This window comes from Bufo bufo, chromosome 3 (genome assembly GCF_905171765.1).
Source record: "Bufo bufo chromosome 3, aBufBuf1.1, whole genome shotgun sequence".
Taxonomy (NCBI): Eukaryota; Metazoa; Chordata; class Amphibia; order Anura; family Bufonidae; genus Bufo; species Bufo bufo.
This window is the reverse complement of record NC_053391.1, coordinates 632,397,197-632,423,893: the sequence shown is the minus strand read 5'-3', so window position 1 is coordinate 632,423,893 and position 26,697 is coordinate 632,397,197. Positions and strand designations below refer to the sequence as shown.

The window sequence follows — 26,697 nt, the reverse complement described above, 5'->3', positions numbered from 1 at the left end:
ATATAAGTAATACATGTCTGTAGGTCAGATACTACTATACTAATAATGAGCACATTACCAGCACTTACTGTGAGCTCTAAAATGCTGATAATTATGATCAAAGTGGCTGGCTCAAACACCACAAGCCTCAAAAAAAATTACGAACACATCTAATTTTTTTTCAGAGACACTGGAAAAAAGTCCCCTATTTTTACCGACTGCCCAGGTATGTCTGGACGGTCGGCAAGTCTTAGAGATATGCCTTCACTTTCTGTGATGGGGAAAGTCATTTAACTTTCAGAGTTTTCCTATAGAAAAAAACAGCTGTGTGGAGACCGCTGGTGGCAGGGGGGAATAAAGCAATTGACGGAGTTACCAAACTTCTACTTATGTTTTCCATTTTAAATTTCTACCATCTCCTGACTTATCCCGTTAAGGGAGCAGCAATCACATTTCAATAATACCCTGAGATTGCTAATTTGATTGTACATGTTCACTTTTTAACGGAAAGTGTTTAACTTTTACATATTCAATCGAAAGATGTTGAAAGCTTATCAGGAATATAAATGAGCCGGAATATAAATGATCCAGTCTATATCACTCAATGCCACATTTCCATGATGTTATCAAGTTAAAATTTTAAAAGAAAATGAGCAATTCTTAATTAAGACAGAGGGCTATGAATCAGAGCCTAATCAGACATAATCAGGCTAATTTCTCTAATTTTATATCAGTTAGGAGGTGGGTAAGATATATTAGAAGGGAAGTTCAAAACAAAATCACAGAAATATTGTGGCAAATATGGGGGAACTGCTAAAACCCCAAACACTGTAGCGTGTTTTTCATTGGGGGAGCAGTCCCACCGCATGTGGACCGTAGCAAACGACTATCCCTAGCAAAAAATGCATACAATGGAGGATGTCGGCGCGGTCCACATGCACCACAAAGGCATCCTACACAAACCTAAGCATTGTGCGGATGAAAATATAATCATATAAATCACAGAAAAAAATGCACCAAACGGATATGTCACTGACTATACTGGCTTGTCATAAATGCAGATATTAAAAGCTGAGACTTTTGCCAATATATTCCTGTCAGGAAAATATCGGAGCCCATCATTCACCACGTCACTGTCACTCAGCATGGCAAGGGGTCCTACCACTACGCTAACTATGGTGTGAACAAGATCTGAAGGTGATGTAAATTTATGACTAGCCAGTATAGTCAGTGACATATCCGTTTGGTGGATTTTTTTCTGTGATTTATATGATTATATTTTCATCCGCACAATGCTTCGGTTTGTGTAGGATGCCTTTGTGGTGCATGTGGACCGCGCCGACATCCTCCATTGTATGAATTTTTTGCTGGGGATAGTCGTTTGTTGTGGTCCACATGCGGTGGGACTGCTTCCCCAATGAAAAACACGCTACAGTGTTTGGGGTTTGAGCAGTTCCCCCATATTTGCCACGATATTTCTGTGATTTTTTTTTTTTGTTTTATATGTAGTGTATGTGCCTTTACCTGCCATTTAAACACTCCTTTGCACCTGGTAACCTCCATCACATGGTCTGATATGGGTGTGGCTTACAGTCTTGCTTTGTTCACATTGCACTAGTTGTCCTGCTATGCGGTTGTGTGGAAGCTTGGCTGTGAGCTGGATTACATCACCTTCAGACCTTGTTTACACCATAGTTAGCGTAGTGGTAGGACCCCTTGCCATGCTGAGTGACCGTGACGTGGTGCATGATGGGCTCCGATATTTTCCTAACAGGAATATATTGTCAAAAGTCTCAGCTTTTAATATCTGCATTTATGACTAGCCAGTATAGTCAGTGACATATCCGTTTGGTGCATTTTTTTCTGTGATTTATAAGAAGGGAAGTTCATATAAAAAATATGTTCTCCTGTTAATGATATTACAAGAGCAGGCTAAAAATGAAGCAACACTTTGACCACAAGCTTTTTTTTCATACATATTAGTGTCACGGTCAGCCCTTAGGGCTGGAGCATGGACTGTGTTGCTATTGGATTTGGCTTAGGGATAAACCAAGTAGGACAAAGTCTAAGGTATTTTGCCACCTTCACCTTAAAGTACCCCTCATTGGGTATAGGAATCCCCAGATCACTACCCAGCCCTAGCCAGATCCAAAACAAAATACAAGCTAGCACCTTCACAGATGAACAGAAACCAAGGAACCTTGTTGCTCAGTAAGATGTGACTGCTCCAAGCAGTTAGATCCTAGGTTGAGTACAACTGGCTGACATTTGACTTTCAGTTTGAGATGTCACTTGGCATGCACAACATTCTGTAGAAACTGGTGACAGTGACACATGGAGAAGGTAAGGGCAATGGTCAGCATCCCGTTATGATTGTATGTCTAACATGTACTCTTAGAAATCCCTCTTGATTAGTGATGAGCAAATTTATTGAAATTAGATTTGGATTCAATTCAGGTCAAATCGGTAGGGAGTTGAAAGTGCTCCAATTGTCCTGAAACATGGTGAATAACGCTTTGGGATCTTCTAGGATTTTTTAGAAAGTTCTTTAATTCTAATCCAGCATTAGTAATCTTAAAGCGTACCTGAGATTAAAAAAAAAAAGTTTGCATAATGGCAGTGCTTCTTTGTACAATCATAACTCCAGGTTCCATAGAATGTTGTGCATGCCAAGTGACAACTCAAACTGTCAGATAGTTGTACTCAGCGTAGGGTCTAACTGCTTGGAGCAGCCACATTAGCTGTGTTTCAGCTACATAGTTAGATGCATTTCACTCAGAAGCAGGTGTTGTCTCCCTTATGTGGAATCTGCCAGCACTGTACTTTTCCTTACTTCTCACTATGTTTGTTTTCAGCTCTTGCGCTCACAGAACAGATATCGATGGGGAGATCACAGACACACCGGAGGCTCCAATGTATTTAGTAGTGTAGACGCAGTTCTTTTATCTCACAATCTCAGCTAGCTCTGGCCCCCTCCCCCAACAAACACACACACTTACTCTTAGCCATCTTCTGAGTCTATGTTACCAGGGATGGATCTTGCCTGACAATAGGCAATGGATTGCAAATTAGGTGGAGGTGAGACCCATAGTGGCCATACCCTTACCCCTTTTTTTTCAGGTGGATGCAGGCAGATTTTTTAAATGAAGTGATATTTTCTAGTTATACCATTCTCTATTAAATAAAATGAAATTGTGTGAAAGTACACTGACTCTTTAAAGTGACAACAACATATACACTACTCATAAAAAGTAAGGGATATTTGGCTTTCGGGTGAAATTTATGGAAAATTTAAAAAGTTCACGCTACAGTGACATTATATAATGAAAGTGGGGCATTTAAGTAGAAGTATGCAATGGTGATTTCCTCATCTCAAACAATTAATTGAAAGAAAAGCCAACACCAGTGGTGGGTATACCCCCACAAAAAATGGCAATGTCTCACTAACCTGTTATGTGGCCTTGAGCATCAATTACAGCTTGACATTGATGTCTCATGCTGTTCACAAGTTGACTTATTATCTGCTGAGGCATGGCATCCCACTCTTCTTGAAGGGCGGTCATCAGGTCATTGAGGTTCTGAGGTACAGAGTTACGAGCCGCTATAGGGCGACTCAGCTTGTCCCGTAGGTTTTAAATGGGATACAGGTCTGAAGAAAGTGCAGGCCTCTGCATTTGAGGTACCCCAGTCTCCAGTAGCCATTCCCAGTAGCGCATTGTTGACCATAAAGATGAAATTAGGCCTGTGGTGTTCATGCAGAGGCACAATGACTGGATTAATGATGTTATTCAAGTAGTATACTTGTCACCATAGCATTCACAAAGTGTAGGGCAGTTCTGATGCACATCGCTCTCCTTGACGTCTCCAACATCATTGGCGGCCATCATTTCTCCTCATCATGAATCGACTTTCATCAGTGAACAGCACTGAGGCCAACTGGTCTCTCATCCAGCGTCGATGCTCCCTGGCCCATGTAAGATGATGACACCTGTGGTCAGGTACCCTTGCAGGTCATCTAGCACGCAGACCACGCTGATGTAAATGGTTTTTAATGGTCTGACGTGACAATTGGGTGCCTCTCATCTCCGTTAAATGTTCCTGGAGTTGTGTGGCATTCATCATCCGGTTCCACAGGGCATTGTTCACAATGAAGTGGTCATCAGTGTGGGATGTGGCCAAAGGACATAAACTTCTATGCCTTTCTGTGACTCTTCCAGTCTCTCTGTATCTCTATAGCAACCTGCTGATTACACTCTGTGACACTCTAAGCTGAGAGAACATCCTGCTTGATGCCTCGCAATGGCGAGGTACTGTTGATAAAGTGTTAGGTGTCATCTTGATCTCATGATATCAAAATGTGAACAGCATGATGAGGAAAACTGTTTAAATGTCAATTCTAATTAAACCAGGAAACTTATTGGCTGATTCATGGATCAAATGCCTGAGTTTTGTCGTTAAGCGCCTTGTTAGAGAAAAGCAAGTTGTGCAAAAAGTACTAAAACATTGAACAGCACCTTTTTGTGAGTAGTGTATGTCTATGGCTAACCGTATGGATGCTGGTGGTAAAAAAAAAAAAAAAAGTTTTTTTTTAAATGGATGAAAACTGGAAGAAACATTTTCGGCTTTTGGTGGCAAATCCCTGCCAGTGATCCTCCTTCTTCATCTTTCCTGTCTTCTAATCTGAAAAAAAGCTAATCCCATTTTAGAAATTCACCCTTATTGAATATCAAAAAATTTGACCTGAATTTTTTGAAAATTTAAGTGGGATTCTATTGGTTTAGAATCAAATTGCTCATCTCTACTCAATCAATGGCAATCTAGTTGATGGCAGCGGATGTGGATTCACTGTGTCACTGAACAGTTTTGACTTGGGGCTACTCCTAAGGGAGTTATCTAGGTGTTCCCCCCTGGTTGTCACCCTTTACTTTAACTCCTATATATGGAACTGGACTCATCTATACGGAACTGCAGGTGAACCAACTGGCCGCTACCTCTTGGAGTTTTCTTTGTTCAGTGGGTTGAGAGGCACCAGTGCAACGACAAAACAAAAGTAAGGAAACAAGTTAAGGTTAGAGCAGGGAACGTACAAGCAACCCAGCAAACAGTCCAATGGTCAGGGCAAGCAGCACATGGTAAATTCTGGTAAACAGGCAAGGATTGGTACACAGGCAAGGACGGAAGTATAGCACACCTTTTTAGGAATCTAGTAATTATAACCTATTGCTCAGGCACCTGCCCCTGTGGAAGGCTGCCATAAGCTGGGAGCAACTGAAGTTTATGCAGCCTAGGAAGACGAGAAGAGGCTATAGGCAGGACATACAGGCCTAATGGGAACCCATGCAAAGCGCTGCTGGGGCCATGCCCATTGGGAAGGCATAAAAGCATGTCGCTGGGCACCGACCACCAGAGAGGAAGCAAGGAGGATTGTGAGTGACCCGGTAGCCACGTTCAGAGCAGAGGGGCCCTGCGGGCATGGACCACTGATATAACACACTGAGTGAGAGACATTTGTCTGGCATTGGAGGTACTATTTCTCCTTGTTGGTGTAAGAAGTCTTACAGACCAGGCAATGCTCCTCTGGAAAAAAAAAAGGCAAACAAATTAGCTCTTTTTCCTACATCTTTGATATCATCACCTTGGCATTGGCCAAAAACAGACCCTCTAACTGCATACAGAAAACACCACTCAACCCTCCCCCACCTCAAACACATACGCAAATCTTTTTATTGGAAATTTAGGCAAACATAAAACATACATATTGGGTTTTCACATGAAATTCAGTTTTGTCCCCTGGTTGTTGCACACATCATACAGTGAATGTGAACAGTGTTTTTTTTTTTTTTTATAATTTGTCTTTAGTGGCATTTCTTAGAATCTACAGTCTGTTTAAAATGTGATTTCCGTGTTGTATAAATCTCTGTTTTCATGATACAGTGGAGGTTTGAAAGGTCCCGTACATCAGCTGCAGCACGCAAAACGACTGTCAGGATTCCATGTCCAATGTCCAATGTCCCAGATATGAAAAATGGCCTAAATAACTCAGAGTCTCTTCATCAATAAGCTATGCAGGGACACAGTGCCCAGGCGTAATAACACATATTTATTGATCATCGCCATTACTCAATGTTTACTATGCAACCCTCTCATAAAATATCTTGTGGCCTCCCGAAATATACAGCTCAAGATATAGCACAGACAAGACATCACATCTGTAAAAAGCTTAAAGGTATTGTCCCAGCTGAACTCTTTTAAGGTATGGGGTAGAGGTTATTAGTGTATAGCACTATGGATGGGGGTGTCCTATACAGCACCCTTTCTGTTAAGAAAATTGAGAGAAACTGAAGAGCGGCTTTTGCTCGGGTGAATTCACCAAATGTACAGTTGCGGCAAATTTTAAAGGGGTTGTTCCAAGATAATTGAAAATCTTATACCAGCTCTCTAATTGCCTACAATAAATTATATACTCACCCCTTTCTCCAGCACCATTCTCTGAAGCACATGTCTGGTCCTCCTACAACTGCTTGTCCAATGAGGACAGTGATTGGCTGCAGCAGTCACGTCACCACTGCTGTCCGACAACCCCTTTATATTTTGCTTTAAATATCAATTTAAAGTTTTCAGTAACTGTATTACTTAGTCACCCATAAATCTGAATGGGCACTAGGTGATATCATATTTCCCCTATAGCAGGGATATATGGCTGCCCACAGTTTCTGCCAATGATATCAGCTATAGGACAGCTTTTTGTTACTGCCATGTAAATCTTTATGCGCAGTCATAATCATGTCGGATACAAAATATGTCCCGATTAACGCCTGGGATAAGGTCACAACTTCACAGAAGGTCACAAAGACGGTCGGAATGATGAAACAATAGGCAGTAGGTTACGAAGCTCCCTCTGGTGGTGGCTGCAGGCATACACAATTTAATAATTTAAATGGACTATGTTACCTTCCGCAAGCACTACTAAATGCAGTACTACATGCCCCCTCTTCCTCATTGCCCCATTGTGCCACAAAGTGTCACTGAACTACATTGACAAGACTCCTGAGCTTGTGCTCATAACAGAGAGAATGCAAGCAGGTGAAGTCACCAGCAGTAGTAGTTTACATGTAGTGCGGCACTTAATAGTTCTTGGGGAAGTGACAGACTATCTTCAAAGCCATTTTTTCTCATGAAGACCACTCGTGCCCATAAGCCCTATTAGGGCATATGGACATGATGGAGAGTGGTCTACAGCCACAACACAGAGCTGCTCTGTTCTGTAGACCGATGATGTCCTTCAGATCTGACCCCACATTATCATCAGTTTATGACTTGGACACAGTGTACTTGTATAGAGTCCCATCCCAGCTGAATTCAGTCAGTGCATTACCCCTTCCACATGGGTTCCACTTGATACTTCATGACTAGGAACATTTGAAGCCCAGTCAAAATTTGATGTAATAATCTACAAAACACGCATAAAAAATAGCTTAAGTGTTGTATGAAAGGAGAGAAGATTAGCACTCCCCTTGACAAGGATGGAAGAGGCCCTCGGCCTTCACAACACACATACGGTTAAGGCATTGCCACCTACCTCGTGGCATCTCTAACCAGTTTTTTGTCTCCTTCTCAGCGACCTTACACCCCATATCCTCAGTGTACAAACTACTGATACACCAGCGATCCTCGTGCCTTCCCCCATATTGTCAAGCCTGGGAGCGGGATTTGGGGAATCAATATACCCCAGCCCAGTGGAACAGATGCTTCCTTCTAGCACACAAATCAACGGTTTCGGCCAAAGCTCAGGAAACGAGCTACAAAATTATATCTAGATGGTACAGAGTACCAGCGCTACTCCACAAATGGTTCCCGGCGGTATCGGACCGTTGTTGGAGATGTCTTAAAGAGGAAGGCACGATGATCCATGTGTGGTGGAACTGTAGCGGCTTACGGCCCTTCTGGAACTTCGTTCATAGAATAATTAAAGAGGTCACAGGTGTCCCTGTCCAAAACTCCCCAGAAGCTCTTTTATTATTCGACAGTGTCCTGAATGTCCCGGCATATAAGAAATCCCTCCTAAAATATATGATTCAGGCAGCAAAGGCGGTGATTCCCAGGCATTGGAAATCCCCTTCTCACCCTTCGCCTGAGGAGTGGTTTGACGAAATTGCTCTGTATCAGAGGTTGGAAGATCTCGTTAGTATTACGCCCGCAGACACCGCACGATATGTGCAGATTTGGGGCCCCTGGGAAGTCTTTCGCTCTTCAGCCACATTTCGTGATGCGCAGGCTTAACCGCTTCAGTAGAAATTGTACCTTTCCCCCTCCTTTCCTCCCCCCTACTCCCTTGTCCAATGTCTTGTCTGTCTATATGTTACTGAAATTTTACATGTCCATTTAGATATGTCTAACTCATATTCTCCCATGAGCTATACTATGTGATGATGGGTGTATACCCAACACAGTTCTGTGGACATCATGTTTGAACTGTTCACACTTTTTGAATTTGCATATGTCTCTATTTTGGTTGTACCGAAAAATCTCAATAAAACCTAAATTTGAAAAAAAATAAAAAATAGCTTAAAAGTCCAAACACAGGCCAGTATGAGTTGTTCACTGCAGCTCCTTTAATAGGATTTAGTTCTCTCTACATCTTTTCAAAAAACCGATGAAAATCCCATTATATGAAGAGGATGTAAACATGGAGCAGGGAGAATGCATTAAAATAGCAAGTCTTCTCGGCATAAGCGATGACTGCAGATCTACAATGTACTGCATGAGGACTGGGTACTTAAATTGGCCCTGGAAAAAAAAAAACTAACAGTGGCCCCAATGTTGTAGGAGGGTTAAAATTGAAAGGAGGCAGGGTCAGCAATACCCTAGTGCAGCACTAAATGCCGCCCCAGCAAAGTCAAATACCACAGTGCAGCACAAAATACTGCCGCCCGTGCTACAGTATTCAACTGCATTGCTGTCGTGAAGATGGCAATACAGTTGAATTCAGTAGGGCACCTGTGGCTGCCAGCCAGATGTATAAGCAAGGACTGGCTTGGCTGGGGGTAGGGGGGCACATGCCCCTGGGCCGGTAGATTTTGAGGGCTAGCCGGTTTCTGTGCAGCCCCTGAACTCAATTATGTGGAAACAGATGTGGACACAAATACAATTGACCATGCAGCAGTGCTGGTGGGACAGGGGAACCACTGGTTCCCTGCCCCACTATTCCTGACGAATCGATGTAATGTGGCAGTGCGATGACTTATGCCACCTGTGATGTTTAACACAGGAACAGAGCCACCAGAAGAGGCCGGGTCTGCATCGCTGCATCGTGGAGCTGCACTGGGACAGGTGAGCATAGACTGCCCTCCCCTATTCTCTCTATGTGCCCTAACCCTAATACTGGCCCCTGACCCTAAAACTGACCTTTAACCCAAGTACTGACCCCTAACCCTAATACTGACCCATAACCCTAGTATTGACGTCTAACCCTAATACTGACCCCTAACATTGACCCTAATACTGTCCCTAACCCTAAGAGCTCTTTCACACTGGCGTGTGCTGCCCGTTTCCGTATACACGAGCACAGTCCATGGGGCAGCCGCAGCGGATCGCGGACCCATTCACTTGAAGTGGCGCAGCAACCAGAGTGAGCAGCAGCCAAAGCTCCCTCCATAGTAAATTTTACTGAATGTTAATGATGGGCAGCAGGGCATGGCAGTGGGCACTCAATCAGAGCAGCAGTGGCAAAGAGACTCACTGAGGCCAGCAGCAGCCATTTTGGTCAGATTACAGCCACTCTGCAGCTTTGGCTCTAATCTGACTGGAATGGCTGCTGCTGGCCTCAGTCTCTCGCCACTGCTGCTCTGCCTTTTTTTTCACAGGGACCACTGCCCAGCACACCAAGTGTGTTTGACCATCAAAATGGTGAATTATTAATTGCACACCAAGTGTTAGTTAGAATATCAAAATGGTGGATTTTTATTAATCCTTCTCTTCACAGGTGCCTAGCCGAGCACACCAAGTTTTTGAACATCAAAATGGTGATTATTAATCCCTGTATGATACAGAGATTAATAATCCACCATTTTGATGGTCAAACGCTCGGTGTGCTGGGCATCAATAGTAATTCACCATTTTTATATTCAAAATGTGCTGGGCATGGCGCGTCATCTGTGCATGGGGCGGTCATCTGAGCATGGGGCGGTCATCTGAGCATGAAGGTGTCTTCTGAGCATGGGGAGGTCATCTGAGCGTTGGGCAGTCATCTTTGCATGGAGCAGTCATCTGAGCATGGGGGTGTAATCTGAGCATGGGGCAGTCGTCTGAGCATGGAGCGGTCATCTGTGCATGGGGCGTCATCTGTGCATGAAGGTGTCTTCTGAGCATGGGGCGGTCATCTGAGCATGAAGGTGTCTTCTGAGCATGGGGCGGTCATCTGAGCATGAAGGTGTCTTCTGAGCATGGGGCGGTCATCTGAGCATGAAGGTGTCTTCTGAGCATGGGGAGGTCATCTGAGCGTTGAAACACATTGTGAAAAACAAAGATTGCCAGAAGTCTCACTAAAGCTGTCTACATTACAGGTAGGAAAGGTGGTATAAATACACTTTTAGGCTACTTTCACACTAGCGTTCAGAGCAGATCCGCCTGCTGTCTGCACAGACGGATCCGCTCATATAATGCAGACGTTTGTATCCGTTCAGAACGGATCCATCTGCATTATAGCTAAGAAAAAATTCTAAGTGTGAAAGTAGTTCAGATGGATCCGTCTTGACTTTACATTGAAAGTCAATGGGGGACGGATCCGTTTGAAAATTGAGCCATATTGTGTCATCTTCAAACGGATCCGTCCCCATTGACTTACATTGTAAGTCTGGACGGATCCGCTTGCCTCCGCACGGCCAGGCGGACACCCGAACGCTGCAAGCAGCGTTCAGGTATCCGCTTGCTGAGCGGAGCGGAGGCTGAACGCTGCCAGACTGATGCATTCTGAGCGGATCCGCATCCACTCAGAATGCATTGGGGCAGTACGGATGGGTTCGGGGCAGCTTGTGAGCCCCTTCAAACGGAGGTCACGAGCGGAGCCCCGAACGCTAGTGTGAAAGCCTTAAATGTTTAAAAACTTAATTGCAGTAATACTGTCGTGTGCACACATATTTGTGTAAATGTATAGCTTGTGGCTTCTAGCAGTCATACGTTTGTTTTTTTTGGCTCTTTGTGTCTGTAAGGTTGGCCACCCATGGTCCATGAGGTCCGTAGGCTCCGTTCGGCTCAGTTATGTGCCAAAACTGTCCTTTCCCTTCTTCTGCTTCTTTAACAGAGCAGAAGAATAAAAAGGCTGATTGCTGATGTGCTATACATAAAGGGGACACATATAAAATACACTATACATACAGGGGGCACATATAAGAGGTGCTGTACATAAAAGGGGCACATACAGTATAAGTGCCATTATTGATGAGGGCCACCAAGCATGTGGTATTATATAATGGGGGCACAGAGTATGTGACACTAGCATTAGCGGCACTATGTGTGGCACTATAAACAGAGGGCACCGGGCGTATGGCACTATTTACAGAGGGCACAGAGCATGTGACACTATATACAGAGGGCACAGATAATATGGCACTATATACAAAGGGTACAGAGTATATCCCACTATATGCAGAGGGTATAGAGTGTGTGGCACTATTTACAGAGGGCACAGAGTGTGTATATACATAGGGCACAGTGTATGTGGCACTACCATTGGAGGCCTTGTGTGTAGCAATAATGCTGCTTTTATATTCAGGGCACAGTGTGTGACACTAAGATGAGTTTGTGTTAATATGCAGGGTGCCAATGTGAAGTAAAGAGAGAAGCTGAAGACATCTTCTCGGCAAAATCTGTAGAGCCGAATTGTGGCTGGGAGATCTCATCATGGTGGTCTGAACCAGATAGAGAAGAGCTCAGAAGGAGACGTCACCTGTAAGTCACTAAATGGAAATGATCATTCTGCTACTGACTGTGCATGATGAGTGCTGTAGTCACATGGATGATCTACAACTGATGATGGGTGGTAGCATGCGGTTTTGTGGAACAACAACTCCCAGCATCCCTTTAGTGTTCAGGCCATAATGGGAGCTGTAGTTTCACGCCAGACAAGCTTATATGGCAAGGGCTGACCTGACTACTCAAATGGTAACTGTATTGAAGTTTTAAAATCTGGTGATGTATATATGTACTGCACATGGTCCTGTTGTTGTATTTATGTAATGAACTTGGTTCTGGTGCTGTGTTTATGTAGTGATCTTGGTTCTGGCATTATATTTATGTGTTAAATGTTCATCTTATGTTATACTTTTAGCTAATATTATTCATTCACATCTGAGTTCGGGCCACTGTCACAGATTTTGTCAAAAAGACCGGACAAAAAAGTCCTGCATGCAAGACTTTTTTGTCCAGTAAAGGAGAAGCATCCTAAGCAGTAGAGATGGCCTTGCGGTTCGCCCGGCGGTCGTTTCGCGGCGAACTTTGCTAGTTCGTGGTTCGCCGAACGGGCGAACATATGCAGATGTCCGCCGGCGCCATATTCATTTACATTGTGAAGAACTTTGACCCATGACACATCCATTAGGTGGTACAGGACAGCCAATTGAAACTTTTCAGCACATGGACATACCCCCTACCTTATAAATAAACCTCATCTGGCCGTCATTTTACATTCAGTCTTCTGCCAGTATAGGGAGAGGCTGCTGTGTGGAACAAGCTGTTTTATCACAGCACTAGGGCCTTATACATAGTCCATCAATTGACCCTATCTCTTTAGGGGAGGGTGTATGTATTGTTTGTCTTTTTTCATATCCTATCTTCCACTTACAGGCACCTATTTAACCCCTACCACTGTGCTAGGGCTGTTTTAGAATCTTATCAGTCCAGGTTCGAGGACACGGAGTCCCCACCATCAGGGGCCATCCCTGGGCTGAGTAATAGACCAGGGGGAGTTAATAGGGACAGTTCTCCCCACTCTCCAGGATATCTTTATAGCTGCCTGCTGTGGAATTATCTGTGGAGTTGATCTTCAGTGATTATTGTTCTGTGTGTCTATTAATCCATTTATTTTAAGGAGATATAATTAAAGTCTATTAATTTTAAGGGTTATATGAATTGCTGGAGCTGGATTTATGTGTCGAACAAGGACAGACTGTAAGGGACACCAAACGCTAGCTAATAGGGCCACACAAGTCCTTTTAAGGACTGGTATAGGTGTGCTATCGAGAGGTGTGACTTACTGAGGGGTGTAATATACTTATAATATACTTTCTAACATAGATAGTATATTATAGTGCATTTGTATTGTGCAGCAGTTGTGTGCGGTTCTTCCGCGATACTGCAGCTACACAGAGTGCCAAACGCTATTGGAACAAATAATTTCAACTGGTGTGATATACTAGTTACCCCCCCCAAAAAAACGATTGAAGCAGGGGTGTTATATACCAATAATATACTTTCTATATAGTGCATTTAGGTAGTGCAGCATTTGTTTGCGATTTAGCTGCGTTAGCTCATCTACAGATAGTGACAAAAGCCATTGGAACAAATAATTTCTACTGGTGCGATATACCAGTTGCCTTACAAAAAAACTGATTGAAGCAGGGGTGTTATATACCAATAATATACTTTCTATATAGTGCATTTGGGTAGTGCAACATTGGTTTGCGGTTTTGCTGCGTTACTGCAGCTACAGATAGTAACAAACGCCATTGGAACAAATAATTTCTACTGGTGTGATATACCAGTTGCCCCCCCAAAAAACTGATTGAAGCAGGGGTGTTATATACTAATTATATACTTTCTATATAGTGCAGTTGGGTAGTGCAGCGCGGTTTAGGAACGAGCCATCCACCATGCAGGGTCACATCTGGCGCACCCAGGATGCCGGCACATGGCTCCGCAGTGTGGGCTTTTTTTAACGTGTCCGCTGATTACAATAGTGTTGCCATTGGCAGCCTGCGCTGTCAACGCATAAGTCGCAGTAAGCCCAACACTCACCTAGGGACGACCGCCTTAAGAAGGCACCTGGCCTCCCAATCACCGAGCCCAGTGGGAGAAACATCGTCAGAACCCACAAAGACACTCCTAGTGCTCCACGTCCTGCCTCTTCTCCTTCCCCTTCTCCTCTCTCCTCCCATTTGTCCTCCACTCCACCTTTCACTGTGCCGTCGTCCCGTTCATCTGGAAAAAGGCAGTCTTCCGTGGCCCAAATGTTCCAGTGAAAAAAGATGATGACGCCGGATAACCCTCAGCTGACCGATGGCTTGTCGGAACTGCTAACCCGGTGGACTCGGAGGCCTTTTGAAAATATGTGGCCATTGGCACACCGCAATGGAAGGTACCCGGAAGGAAATATTTCTCCCAGAAGGGCATCCCGGAGCTATATGGCCACGTTTAGCGGCAAATTAATGTATCTCTGGCACACAGTGTCGGTGCCAAGATAATCTGACCACAGACACGTGGTCTAGCAAACAGGGGCAGGGAAGGTACATAACTTTTACTGCCGACTGGGTGAACCTTCTGACGACCGTCAAGCATGCAACCTGTGGCACCCGTGTGGATTTGGTGTTACCACCGCGGATTGCATGCAGGCCTGCCTCTTCTTCTCATCCTACTACTCCATCCTCCGTCTCCCCCTCGGCTGACTCCTCCTTTTCCACTGCTACCGCCTCTTCCGCTGCGCCCCTAAACTCACCAGAACCTATTCGACGTGCCAGGTGGGATGTTGCCATGTTGTGCTGCAGCTGTTGTGCCTGGTAGCCAAGAGTCACAGTGGTCCTGCACTCCTTTCAGCTTTGTGGTCACAGAATGATCAGTGGCTAATCCAGCTCAATTTGACAGTTGGTAAAGTGGTGTGCGACAACAGTGCCAATCTGCTGAGCGCGCTAATACAGGGCAAATTGACACACGTGCCATGCATCGCACATGTCCTGAACTTAGTCGTGCAGTGATTCGTTGCCAAATACCCTGGGGTCCAGGACATCTTGCAGCAGGCCAGGAAAATCTCTGGCCATTTTAGAAGATCTTATACGGCCACGGCTCGCCTTGCTGACGTTCAGCGGCGGTGGCACCTGCTCGTCAGACGTCTGATTTATGACTGCCCGATGCGATGGAACTCCACCTTGTATATGCTTGATAGGCTGCTCTAGCAGAAACGTGCCTTTAACGACTACCTGTACGAACTCTGCGGCAGGACAGGTTCTGGGAGCTTAGTTTTTTTTCACAGCGCCAGTGGTGCGACACAAGCAGACTTCTGCAGCCATTTGATGAGATCACCAAACTGGTCAGTCGCAGCCATTGCGCCATCAGTGACATAGTACCTTTTTTGGAGCGTGCATTGCGTCATGTCATTGATCAAGCCGTCGAGGAGCAGGAAGATGAGGAAGTTGCAATGCTGGATGAATTCCCAGTGGGGGCTAACTCCATCTGAGACAAGTCAATAGGAGTCTGAAGAGGAGTCAGAGGAGGATGGTGCCGGGGTGGAGGAGGAGCAAGAAGAACATGCTTTAAACGTTTCTGGTGTTGTGGCTGGGGAGAGGAGACTAAGGATGGCATTATCCTGGACAATGAGCAGGAGCCAGGCCACTCCACCGCTTCCAGTTTAGTGAAAATGGGGGCCTTCATGCTCCAGTGTTTGAAGAGAGACCCCCGTATAAAAAGCATAAAGGGCAAGGACCAGTACTGGGTGGCAACGTACTTAGACCCCCGGTACAAACATGAAATGGCAGACATGTTACCACCATCACAGAGGGCTGTCAGAATGCAGCACTTCCAGGCCTTGCTTCGATAAAAATGCTGTATTTTGATTTGGCGGGCGCTGGCAGAGGAATTTCCACTCACAGAGAAACAGTTATGGGTACCTATCCAACAGCGCATGCAAGAAGAGGGCAGTTTGAAGATGTGTTGGTCACTTCGGATATGCAGCAAACCCATCGACAGCCGCCCTCCGGATCCAGCCTCATGGAACGCCTAGACCGACAGGTGTCCGAATACATCAGGTTAACGGCCGATGTGGACGCTCTGAGAAGCGAGGAACCCCTGGACTACTGGGTGTGCAGGCTTGACCTGTGGCCAGAGCTGGAACAGTTTGCCATGGAACTGTTGGCTTGCCCCTCGTCCAGTGTCCTGTCCGAAAGGACGTTCAGCGCAGCAGGCGGGATCGTGACCGATAAGCGCACTCGCCTAGCTCACAACAGTGTGGACTACCTCACATTTTTTAAAATGAATGAGGCATGGATCTCGGAGGAATTCAACACCTGTGACGACCACGTTTAATTGAATTTCCTCATGCCAGCCCACAAATATTCGCTACTACCCAGAACAAATATTGGTTCCTGTCTTAGGTAAATATAGTGGCATAAAAGGCCTTTTCTGTCCATTGAATGCCTAATGTTTTGGGCCTCAGAGGAACTCGACACCTGTGACGACCACGTGTTTCAACTATTATCATTTTTATCAGGGGGGATTTTGTTAGCCATGTTTTTAATCCAATTTTATATTTTTAGTTCTTTTAAACATACAGTTGCAAGAAAAAGTATGTGAACCCTTTGGAATGATATGGATTTCTGCTTAAACTAATAACACACAAAGAATTTAATTTTACCATGTTTTTATTGAACACACCATGTAAACATTCACAGTGCAGGTGGAAAAAGTATGTGAACCCTTGGATTTAATAACTGGGTAAACCTCCTTTGGCAGCAATAACTTTAACCAAATGTTTCCTGTAGTTGCAGATCATACGTGCACAACGGTCAGGAGTAATTCTTGACCATTCCTTTTTACAGAACTGTTTCAGTTCAGCAATATTCTTGGGATGTCTGGTGTGAATCGCTTTCTTGACGTCATGCCACAGCATCTCAATCGGGTTGAGGTCAGGACTCTGACTGGGCCACTCCAAAAGGCGTATTTTCTTCTGTTTAAGCCATTCTGTTGTTGATTTACTTCTATGCTTTGGGTCGTTGTCCTGTTGCAACACCCATCTTCTGTTGAGCTTCAGCTGGTGGACAGATGGCCTTAAGTTCTCCTGCAAAATGTCTTGATAAATTTGGGAATTCATTTTTCCTTCGATGATAGCAATCTGTCCAGGCCCTGACGCAGCAAAGCAGCTCCAAACCATGATGCCCCCACCACCATACTTCACAATTGGGATGAGGTTTTGATGTTGGTGTGCTGTGCTTCTTTTTCTCCATACATAGTGTTGTGTGTTTTTTCCAAACAACTCAACTTTGGTTTTATCTGTCCACAGAATATTTTGCCAGTACTGCTGTGGAGCATCCAGGTGCTCTTGTGCAAACTGTAAACGTGCAGCAATGTTTTTTTGGACAGAAGTGGCTTCCTCTGTGGTATCCTCCCATGAAATCCATTCTTGTTTAGTGTTTTACATATCGTAGATTCGCTAACAGGGATGTTAGCATATGCCAGAGACTTTTGGAAGTCTTTAGCTGACACTCTAGGATTCTTCTTCACCTCATTGAGCAGTCTGCACTGTGCTCTTGCAGTCATCTTTACAGGACGGCCACTCCTAGGGAGAGTAGCAGCAGTGCTGAACTTTCTCCATTTATAGACAATTTGTCTTACCGTGGACTGATGAACAGCAAGGGTTTTGGAGATACCTTTTTAACCCTTTCCAGCTTTATGCAAGTCAACCATTCTTAATCGTAGGTCTTCTGAGAGCTCTTTTGTGCAAGGCATCATTCACATCAGGAAATGCTTCTTGTGAAAAGCAATCCCAGAACTGGTGTGTGTTTTTTATAGGGCAGGGCAGCTGTAACCAACACCTTGGAGATGTCATTAGTCTAGGGGTTCACATACTTTTTCCAACTGCACTGTGAATGTTTACATGGTGTGTTCAATAAAAATATGGTAAAATTTAATTCTTTGTGTGTTATTAGTTTAAGCAGACTGTGATTGTCTATTGTTGTGACTTAGATGAAGATCAGATCACATTTTATGACCAATTTGTGCAGAAATACATATTATTCCAAAGGGTTCACATACTTTTTCTTGCGACTGTATGTATTTGACCTGTATGTGTACTGGCCTTTAGTAAAATTGATATCCATTGACCATCTAATAGACCTCCAGCCACATACTTACTTGTTCTTTTATGTACGCTGAATGCACAATTTTTGGGGCCTGTAGTACACTGGCCTGCTGGAAAATTGATAACCAATGGCCATGTAATCTATCTTCAGCCACTTACTTACTTGTTCTTTTATGTATGCTGAATGCATAATTTTTGGGGCCTGTAGTACACTGCCCTTCTGGAAAATTGATATCCAATGACCATGTAATCCACCGTCAGCCACTTACTTACTAGTTCTTTTATGTTGCTGAATGCATAATTTTTGGGGCCTGTAGTACACTGGCCTGCTGGAAAATTGATATCCAATAACCGTGTAATCTACCTTCAGCCAGTTACTTATTTGATCTTTTATGTATGTTAAATGCATAATTTTTGGGGCCTGTAGTACACTGGCCTGCTGCAAAATTGATATCCAATGACCGTGTAATCTACCTTCAGCCACTTACTTGTTCTTTTATGTACTCTGAATGCATAATTTTTGGGGCCTGTAGTACACTGGCCTGCTGGAAAATTGATATCCAATGACCGTGTAATCTACCTTCAGCCAGTTACTTACTTGTTCTTTTATGTACGCTGAATGCATAATTTTTGGGGCCTGTAGTACACTGGCCTGCTGCAAAATTGATATCCAATGACCGTGTAATCTACCTTCAGCCACTTACTTGTTCTTTTATGTACTCTGAATGCATAATTTTTGGGGCCTGTAGTACACTGGCCTGCTGGAAAATTGATATCCAATGACCGTGTAATCTACCTTCAGCCAGTTACTTACTTGTTCTTTTATGTACGCTGAATGCATAATTTTTGGGGCCTGTAGTACACTGCCCTGCTGGAAAATTGATATCCAATGACCATGTAATCTACCTTCAGCCACTTGTTCTTTTATGTATGCTGAATGCATAATTTCTGGGGCCTGTAGTACACTGGCCTGCTGGAAAATTGATATCCAATGACCGTGTAATCTACCTTCAGCCACTTACTTACTTGTTCTTTTATGTACACTGAATGCATAATTTTTGGGGCCTGTAGTACACTGCCCTGCTGGAAAATTGATATCCAATGACCATGTAATCTACCTTCAGCCACTTGTTCTTTTATGTATGCTGAATGCATCATTTCTGGGGCCTGTAGTACACTGGCCTGCTGGAAAATTGATATCCAATGACCGTGTAATCTTCCTTCAGCCACTTACTTACTTGTTCTTTAATGTACGCTGAATGCATAATTTTTGGGACCTGTAGTACACTGGCCTGCTGGAAAATTAATATCCAATGACTGTGTAATCTACCTCCAGCCACATACTTCCTTGTTGTTTTATGTACGCTGAATGCACAATTTTTAGGGCCTGTAGTACACTGGCCTGCTGGAAAATTGATATCCAATGACCGTGTAATAAACCTTCAGCCACATACTTACTTGTTCTTTTATGTACGCTAAATGCATAATTTTTAGGACCTGTAGTACACTGGCCTGCTGGAAAATTTATATCCAATGACAGTGTAATCTACCTCCAGCCACATACTTCCTTGTTGTTTTATGTACGCTGAATACAAAATTTTTGGGGCCTGTAGTACACTGGCCTGCTGCACACCAGTGACGACCACGTGTTATCAAATTTCAACTATTATCATTAGGGTTTTTTTTTCAACAGGGGGGGATTTCGTTAGCCATGTTTTTAATCCAATTTTATATTTTTAGTTCTTTTAAACATATGTATTTGACCTGTATTTGTACTGGCCTGCTGTAAAATTGATATCCATTGACCGTGTAATATACCTCTGGCTACATAATCACTTGATCTTTTCTGTCCAGTGAATACCTCTTGTTTGGGGCCTGTAGTCCAGTGGCCTACAGTAAAATTTTTATCCATTGACCGCATAATGTACCTCGAGCCACATAATCAGAATTTCTTTCATGTCAGGTGAATGCCTAATTTTTAAGGCCCGTACTCCCGTGGCCTAAAATAAAAATTTTCTAGGCTCCAACAGGGAACATTTTAGAGAATTTCCCTTTAAGACACATAAAAATGTCCCCTGATTAAGATACATATTTTTTGTTGGAAATTTTTGTCATTGATCCCCCTCTAGTATGTCACTGTCCATATTGTTGGACTATTTGTACACTTTTACTAAGTATTTGGTGGCTGCAAATATGAGCTGAAGGTTTTTCAGGTTCGCCTGCCATTAAAGTGAAAGGGGCCCTCCGCGAACTTACGGTTCGCGTTCGTGAACCGTCCAGGCCGATGTTCGATGTTCACCTCTCTAGCATTCAGTGTTGTAACTTCCTTTTTTTTCCCTGCACTTATCATAAGAGCATAAGACATAAGAGCAGGGAGAGGGTAGAGAGAACTGTGCAACTCTGGCTGCTAAACTGTGTTAAAATTAATGAATATATAATTCATTAAAGGGGTTGGCCACTCTTTAAATACTCCCCACTACAGTGTGGCAGGCAGGGAAAAAATGAAGTTCCTAATATACTTTATTAAACCCACCTGCCTGCTTCTCTTTCAGTTATAAGCCACTCCCCCTTAGTCCTGCTCTACCCTGCAGCTGAGTTCGTCCATGGCTGCACGCGACATGGAGGAGCTTGAGAGGAAGCTCGTTCATGCACATGTGCAGTCTGCTCCTGTCAGTGGTCGGCTCCCTGCTGCCCACTCCAACTCTGACAGGAATCAGCTGCTTGTTCCCTCTCTACAAACAGCTGATTCCTGTCAGAAGCTGGCTGTGATAAAAATCTTCAGAGTCCCTACTGCAGTAGCTACTTAGTCAATCCCCATCCCCCCCTGCACTATCACCACACAGCCCACCCGTTAAACCACGCCCACCGGTTCCGTTAGGCCACGCCCCCTGCAACCAAAAGGGAAAGCAGGACATCTAGCCAGGAACTATGATTTTGTGTGTGTGTGTGTATATATATATATATATATACATACACACCTTTACCTTGGAGTGCTGCCTGCTTTTTGGATTATATATATACACTGCTCAAAAAAATAAAGGGAACACAAAAATAACACATCCTAGATCTGAATTAATTAAATATTCTTCTGAAATACTTTGTTCTTTACATAGTTGAATGTGCTGACAACAAAATCACACAAAAAAAAAATGGAAATCAAATTTTTTTAACCCATGGAGGTCTGGATTTGGAGTCACCCTCAAAATTAAAGTGGAAAAACACACTACAGGCTGATCCAACTTTGATGTAATGTCCTTAAAACAAGTCAAAATGAGGCTCAGTAGTGTGTGTGGCCTCCACGTGCCTGTATGACCTCCCTACAACGCCTGTGCATGCTCCTGATGAGGTGGCGGACGGTCTCCTGAGGGATCTCCTCCCAGACCTGGACTAAAGCATCTGCCAACGCCTGGACAGTCTGTGGTGCAACGTGACGTTGGTGGATAGAGCGAGACGTGATGTCCCAGATGTGCTCAATTGGATTCAGGTCTGGGGAACGGGCGGGCCAGTCCATAGCATCAATGCCTTCGTCTTCCAGGAACTGCTGACACACTCCAGCCACATGAGGTCTAGCATTGTCTTGCATTAGGAGGAACCCAGGGCCAACCGCACCAGCATATGGTCTCACAAGGGGTCTGAGGATCTCATCTCGGTACCTAATGGCAGTCAGGCTACCTCTGGCGAGCACATGGAGGGCTGTGCGGCCCTCCAAAGAAATGCCACCCCACACCATTACTGACTTAATGCCAAACCGGTCATGCTAGAGGATGTTGCAGGCAGCAGAACGTTCTCCACGGCGTCTCCAGACTCTGTCACGTCTGTCACATGTGCTCAGTGTGAACCTGCATTCATCTGTGAAGAGCACAGGGCGCCAGTGGCGAATTTGCCAATCTTGGTGTTCTCTGGCAAATGCCAAACGTCCTGCACGGTGTTGGGCTGTAAGCCCAACCCCCACCTGTGGACGTCGGGCCCTCATATCACCCTCATGGAGTCTGTTTCTGACCGTTTGAGCAGACACATGCACATTTGTGGCCTGCTGGAGGTCATTTTGCAGGGCTCTGGCAGTGCTCCTCCTGTTCCTCCTTGCACAAAGCCGGAGGTAGCGGTCCTGCTGCTGGGTTGTTGCCATCCTACGGCCTCCTCCATGTCTCCTGATGTACTGGCCTGTCTCCTGGTAGCGCCTCCATGCTCTGGACACTACGCTGACAGACACAGCAAACCTTCTTGCCACAGCTCGCATTGATGTGCCATCCTGGATAAGCTGCACTACCTGAGCCACTTGTGTGGGTTGTAGACTCCGTCTCATGCTACCACTAGAGTGAAAGCATTCAAAAGTGACCAAAACATCAGCCAGAGAGCATAGGAACTGAGAAGTGGTCAGATAAACCAATACTGTTTCCTTATTTCAGATAAGTAAATGATCCATAATCATTCATTACAAAACCAATACAAGATATATGGATCTATAAGTATCAAATCACAACTCAAGCAATAAAGTTTTATACAAAATCACAGATCTTTTTATTGGTACAAAAAATAGAGTTGTGACCACTGGCCACACAGACATTTAAGAACACTTAAAATGCCATACAGACCGCAGATATGTGGTAGTTACAATAATTGTGCGTAAAGTGCAAGTGCTAAAATTACTTTACAGCAAAGGAGATTGGTCAATGCCCAACACCGAGTTAAGTCCTGTCTATACCATGTAGCAAACGGTAAACATTAAACCATAGACTAAAAAGGACCTATTACTCACATCGGTGACTCTAAACAAATAATGACATGAATGAGGAAGCATACTGACCACAATCTCTACCACGGCACTGACAGTCTGTGCCCCGACGCGCGTTTCGCCGTCAGCTTTTTCAAGGGGTAATTTACCCCTTGAAAAAGCTGACGGCGAAACGCGCGTCGGGGCACAGACTGTCAGTGCCGTGGTAGAGATTGTGGTCAGTATGCTTCCTCATTCATGTCATTATTTGTTTAGAGTCACCGATGTGAGTAATAGGTCCTTTTTAGTCTATGGTTTAATGTTTACCGTTTGCTACATGGTATAGACAGGACTTAACTCGGTGTTGGGCATTGACCAATCTCCTTTGCTGTAAAGTAATTTTAGCACTTGCACTTTACGCACAATTATTGTAACTACCACATATCTGCGGTCTGTATGGCATTTTAAGTGTTCTTAAATGTCTGTGTGGCCAGTGGTCACAACTCTATTTTTTGTACCAATAAAAAGATCTGTGATTTTGTATAAAACTTTATTGCTTGAGTTGTGATTTGATACTTATAGATCCATATATCTTGTATTGGTTTTGAGAAGTGGTCAGGTCACCACCTGCAGAACCACTCCTTTATTGGTGGTGTCTTGCTAATTGCCTATAATTTCCACCTGTTGTCTATCCCATTTGCACAACAGCATGTGAAATTGATTGTCACTCAGTGTTGCTTCCTAAGTGGACAGTTTGATTTCACAGAAGTGTGATTGACTTGGAGTTACATTTTGTTGTTTAAGTGTTCCCTTTATTTTTTTGAGCAGTGTACAAACATCGCGTCCACATGGGTGAATAATCTTTTTTCTATTTTCATCTAATGAGAGTGCTGTTGTTTTGCTTTTTATATATATATATATATATATATATATATATATATAAATATATATATAAATATATATATATATACACACACATTTATTTATACACAAAATATAACACACGTGTTTAATATATTTATGTGTATATAAATTGCGGTCCGCAATGCATGGGCATTGACCGTATGTGTATATATATGTATATATGTGTATGTATCTATATGTATGTGTGTGTATGTATTTATGTCTAAGGGTCCATTCACACATCCGTGTGTGTTTTGCGGATCCACGGATCCGCAAAACACGGACAGCGGCAATGTGCGTTCCGCATTTTGCGGACCGCACATTGCCGGCACTAAGAGAATATGCCTATTCTTGTCCGCTATTGCGGACAAGAATAGGACACGTTTTATTTTTTTCAGGATCAGAATTGCAGACCCGGAAGTGCGGGTCCGCAATTCCGGATCGGGGCCGCACGTTGTGCGGCCCCATAGAAATGTATGGGTCCTCAATTCCGTTCCACAAAATGCGGAATGGAATTGCGGATGTGTGAATGGAGCCTAAGGCTCCATTCACACGTCCGCAAAATGGGTCCGCATCCTTTCAGCAATTTTGCGGAAAGGGTGCGGACCCATTCATTCTCTATGGGGACGGAATGGATGCGGACAGCACACAGTGTGCTGTCTGCAGCCGCAATTCCGGAGCGCGGCCCCGATTTTGGGTCCGCAGCTCCGCATTTTGGGTCCGCAACACACCACGGACGTGTGAATGTAGCCTTAGTATGTGTACATATAAATATATATATATATATTTGTGTTAGGTGCTTACGGTAGTACAGAGAAGAGCCCTGGGATACAGGGAAAGAAATGCAGTCGGTTGTGGTGTGCCGAAACCGAGGATGAGGTAGGCCTAAGAAAGAAGAGGGCCCACCCAAGGAAAAGACATAAAAGAAATGAGTTGTAAATGAGTGGAGTGGTGGGAGGGACAAAGCTCAGACCTCAGACGGTGCAGGAGCCAGGTAAGGGGGGTGCCCTAAATAGGCTGGAGGCGGACCTCAGCCCCTCCCACAAATCCAGGCAAATGCCTTAATACTTGTGTTAGGTGCTTACGGTAGTACAGAGAAGAGCCCTGGGATACAGGGAAAGAAATGCAGTCGGTTGTGGTGTGCCGAAACCGAGGATGAGGTAGGCCTAAGAAAGAAGAGGGCAAAAATGGAAATAAACCAGTTTATTTGTAACCAATAAAACACGTAACCAGCTCAACCCGACATGCTTTGGAAAGCCATTCTTAACTCTTGCGCTGGATTGGGAATGTACCGTGTGTAAGCGGACGACTTCCAGCGTCCCAATTCCTTGATAACATGGGCAGGGATGTTGGCACTGGAGGCCGTGGATGCAGCTCCAATGCGAAAGGAGTGCCCCGAGTAGTTGGCAGCGTTAAGGCCCAGTTGGGTGAGAAATGATCTGACATGGATCATGAAGGTGGTCGTGGTGAGCACCGATCCATGAAGTTGAAGTAGCGGTTGAGAGGGTAGGAACCCGTGAAGCTGATGGTAGGAGTCCAGCACCCTCACCGGACACCATCTGTTGTGCGTGGGGTAATATGAGATGTTGACAGGTGAATGCTGACTACTCTTGGAGTGAGGTAAGGTCAGGATGTAATGATCCCGGTGTTTAGATAAGTGGGAGACAAGGAGACAAGATGAGGTTTGGGATGTGGAGGTGGTAGTGAATTCCCCGGGCCTCAGGAACCCGTAGAAGGCTAAGTAAATAGCCGTTTTGATGACCGCGTTGGTATTTGTATCAAAAGGCGTGGCGTCCAGCAGGTCGGATAATGCCTTGAAAACATGACTGTTGATGGGCAGCCTTTGGGCTGGACGTGCGGGTTCCGTCTTCTGAATGCCTCTGAGTATTGTTTTGATTTGGTGGGAGGCCATGAAGCTGGTGTAGTTAGGGTGCAAGATTAGCATATGATGTTGAATGCCCGTAACATACAGTTTGATGGTGTTGTATGACAATTTTAGTTTGAGGTGGCAAAAAGAAGCAAATCCCAAAACAGACGACATGATGAAAGGGTGCGTGATGTTGTGTTCTACCAGGAATCTGTTGAATAGCGTGAATGCTCTGTTGTATGCTCTATGTGTATTGACTGATAGTGAAAAGTGGGACAAAGACTGGCTATGCCGCATGATGGCCTCTAGTCCAGAATGAGTTGCTGAAAAGACGGGGTGCTGGAGGCAGTGGGTGATGCTGATGGGAGATCCTGATGAAAAGCCTGAAATTTGAAGCGAGACAAATTGTCAGCAGCCGAATTGCACACCCCCGGGACATGGAAACAATGCAAGAAAAAATTATTGCAGGCGGCCAGCCAAGTAAGTCTTCGCATGAACCTCATGATTGTGAGGGATTTAGAACGACCTTTGTTTATGATCTGGCAGGTTGCTTGGTTGTCCGAGTAGCAGCGGACCGCCAGATTTGCCCATAAATGACCCCACGCCACGGCAGCCGCTACGATGGGATAGATCTCAAAAAGCGCTGAGGTAGTGGAGAATCCTTCCAGACCCTGGACCTCAGGAGGCCAGCCGCCCCACAGCCAATCGTCCCCAAATATGGCCGCAAAGCCTGTGGTAGATGCCGCACCTGACCAGATAGAGGGGGAAGAGTCCGACAGCTGAGGGAGAAACAAGCTCCTGCCATTCCAGGTGGACAGAAATCTCCTCCACATTCCCAGATCCGCCGCAGCGTGGGCATCCAGGGACAATCTGTGCGAGTCGTGTAGGAACAAGGGGAAGAGGTGCAGAAGCCGTGAAATAAACGAGCGACCCTGGGGTATGATGCGCATGGCAAAGTTCAGGGAGCCCAGCAGGGACTGTAGTTCTCTGCGGTTGCAGGTGCCGAGTTGAAGATAGCCGTCTATATGGGTGAGGATGTCCTGGATCTTCCCGGACGGCAAACTGGCTTGCATTGAAGCTGAATCCAACTGGATACCCAGGAAGGTGATGATCGTGTCCGGCCCCTCTGTCTTCTTGGTGGAGAGGGGGACCCCCAGTTCCTTGAACAGCTTGACGGTG

At 44.7% G+C, this 26,697-nt stretch overlaps 1 non-coding gene across 1 annotated transcript; it reads left to right on the top strand.

The window, feature by feature from the left end:
• The first annotated feature begins 7,458 nt into the window (after positions 1 to 7,458).
• Positions 7,459 to 7,586, top strand: LOC120996869. The gene has a single exon (XR_005777966.1). It is a non-coding gene; the product is annotated as a U6atac minor spliceosomal RNA (small nuclear RNA).
• Positions 7,587 to 26,697: the final 19,111 nt, after the last annotated feature.